The sequence below is a fragment of the Sinocyclocheilus grahami genome, unplaced genomic scaffold (assembly GCF_001515645.1).
Source record: "Sinocyclocheilus grahami isolate Dianchi unplaced genomic scaffold, SAMN03320097.WGS_v1.1 scaffold84.1, whole genome shotgun sequence".
Taxonomy (NCBI): domain Eukaryota; kingdom Metazoa; phylum Chordata; class Actinopteri; order Cypriniformes; family Cyprinidae; genus Sinocyclocheilus; species Sinocyclocheilus grahami.
The window spans coordinates 2623697-2626557 of NW_015505263.1; the positions used below are offsets into that span (position 1 = coordinate 2623697).

The 2861-nt window shown below is 34.5% G+C and overlaps 1 pseudogene; it reads left to right on the plus strand.

The window, feature by feature from the left end:
• The first annotated feature begins 1125 nt into the window (after window positions 1-1125).
• Window positions 1126-2861, plus strand: part of LOC107586659 (serine/threonine-protein phosphatase 2A regulatory subunit B'' subunit gamma-like) — a 6237-nt pseudogene continuing 4501 nt past the window's right edge.

Sequence of the window (2861 nt, forward strand, 5' to 3'; positions counted from 1 at the left end):
GGCCAGCGGATGATTAGGAAGGGCAACTTTTACAGATCCTCTTCCTCTAGTGGGCGTATTATTTGACAGCTCTTCTGTATCCGCCCCAGCTCTCTTTTTCATATATTCAGCAGTTCTTTTGGCCGTTCCAGCAGTAAATACTGAATTGGGGAATGCAGGCCTCGTTTTGGGAGTGAACCATTTTTCTTTGGAAACTCGGCTGTGTGCTTGTTTGTCTCCTTTTGTACTGTAATACTGTGTTTGTTGATTTATGATAAACCTGACAGCATGCATAATGTTTTGTTGTGGTAAACAAGCCAAAGAAGGCCTGAAATACAACGGGTTGACAACCCATGATGTGCAGAGATGCTTTATGCAAGTCCTTGATTTTGACACAACTAGAGATCCCATTTCCCTACAAGTATATTGTACTTTTCAGACTACGCGCTACTTTAAAAGTGCTTTATGTAACATGTATATTAAATAACTAATTCTGTCTCAAAATCTCATTGCATTGCGAATTAAGGTCAGTTTTACTGTTCAACAAACATACAATAATACACACTAACTTTAAAGAGTAATATATTTAATAGTATTTATATCTACAATTAATAGATATAAATAATATTCAGCAAATTATCTTCTAAAGAATTGTCCTTTTGTATTTAAAGCACACATTCGTGAGTTCCTTAGACCCACTAAGATATCTCATAATTGTATTTTAAACCCACTTTTGTCAATACAAGCATCGGTAATTTAAACAAGAACATCTAACTTACAGGATCTGGTCAAAAGTTCGTGAATTCTAAGCAGAAGGCAAGTGCATGCCAATGCGAGCGGCCATCTTCTGTGTAGTCGCTCTTTAATTACGTCACTCGTGCGCCTTTAGGTCAGAGATGTAAACAGTTGAGTTCATCAAACGCATAGTACTACAATTGTTCAATAATTAGTTTTCATTTTGTTCGTTTAAAATATATCATGACGTTTATTTCAATAATTATTACCGTTTGTTATTTTGGCGTGTAACAAAAGATTTACTGCGGAAAAGAGTAGACTCTGCGAAACAAGGCAAGATGATGAATGTTAGCTAATCAGGAATTATAGAGATTTTTAACAAGATCAAGGAGCGATTTTTTAAATAACAAAATGTGTAAATTTTTATTTACCAATCAACTGGTATAATCACGCTAGAAAGCATTTAAAAAAGTCGCTTAAGAAAATACCGTGGTTTTACTATAGTAACACTAACTGTGGTAAACATTACATTTAGTGGAAATGTTGCAGATTTAGACTATACTAAATATTTTATATTAGGGAACTAAGAGATTAGGGATTAGTTACAACAAATATTATAGTTTGTTGTATAGAAACCATAGTAACCCTACCCCTTGTTCAATCTTCAACTGGCTGGCAGGAGCCGCCACTGACAGGTCACATGACCTGCCAGAATCAGACTGGCAGCTGCCACCTGCCAGCCAGTTGAAAATTGAACCCCTACAGCCATTGTGTGTAACGTTAGTTCCTGTTATACAAAATCTGATGAAAAATTAATATGATTGTGCTGTAAATTATAGAAGTACTTCTAAAAGGTATACCAGACTTAAACAAGTATCCTGGTCAAGTTTAGACAATTAGGCTTGACTTTATAAATTATGTATTTATTTAATTGTAATAAATGAAAACTTGGCTAATATGATTTCCATATGGAAAATCGTAGTAAAACATTTGAAGCGTTACTTAAACGCTTAGTAGTTTATCTAATATATTAAGACCGTAAATAATGGAGACATGAAAAAGTATTGCATACAGTAGGAATGGTAATGCTAATGATTACTTTGATTTTACTATGAATAGTAAAATATGGAGGAGGTCTGTACAGTGTGAATAATCATAATGTGTGTTGAAATCTTTCTTTGTATTGAACAGATGGCAGAACAGAGGAGGAGAAGAAAGCAGAGGAAACGGAATTGTTCACCAAGTGTTATAGTGAATGGAAAGGAGGCGAAAAAGGAGAAGATGACTCATTTAAACACATCCCACGCTTCTACTACAGGGTGAGCTGATCACGCTCTAATCAGTAAAGAGAACACACATTTATTTGATCAAAAATATAGTAAAAAATTAATATTGTGAAATATTACAATTAAAAAGAAAACTGTTTTCTATCTTAAAATGTAATTTATTCCTATGATGAAAGATTCATTTCAGTTATTAGTGTCACATGATCCTTCAGAAATCATTCTAATATGCTGATTTGCTGCTCAAGAAACATTTCTTATTATCACTTTTGAAAACAGTTGTGCTGCTTAATATTTTTTGGGAAACTGATACCTTTTTTTTAGGATTCTGTAATGAATGGAAAGTTCAAATTAACTTTCTTTTTTTAACGTTATAAATGTCTTTACTGTCACTTTTGATCACTTTAATGCATCCTTGCTTAATAGAAGTATTAATTTCTTTAAAAATAATCTGGCTGACCCCAAACATTTGAACACTGGTGTACGTATCGCCTTCTTAATCTTAACACTCCAATATTTCATATCAGCTTCCTGCAGAAGATGAAGTCTTGCTGCAGAAGCTCAGAGAAGAATCGAGGGTAGTGTTTCTCCAGAGGACAATGAAGAGTTACAAGTAAGAGAGCATTTTATTGGGCCGGTGCCCCAAACTAAACATTCATTATCTGCTTTAGTTAGGTTATTAAATGTTTTTGTTCTTTCCTACAGAATCTTTGGTTTCTTCTCGATAAGCATCAAGTGCCGCCCACGACCGGTGACGAGGCCATAATCAGTTATGAGAGTTTCCTAAAGGTTGGAGAAAAAGCGGGCGCCAAATGCAAATAAGTGCATCACAGAAAAGTGTATAGTGTTTAATGATTGTCACTC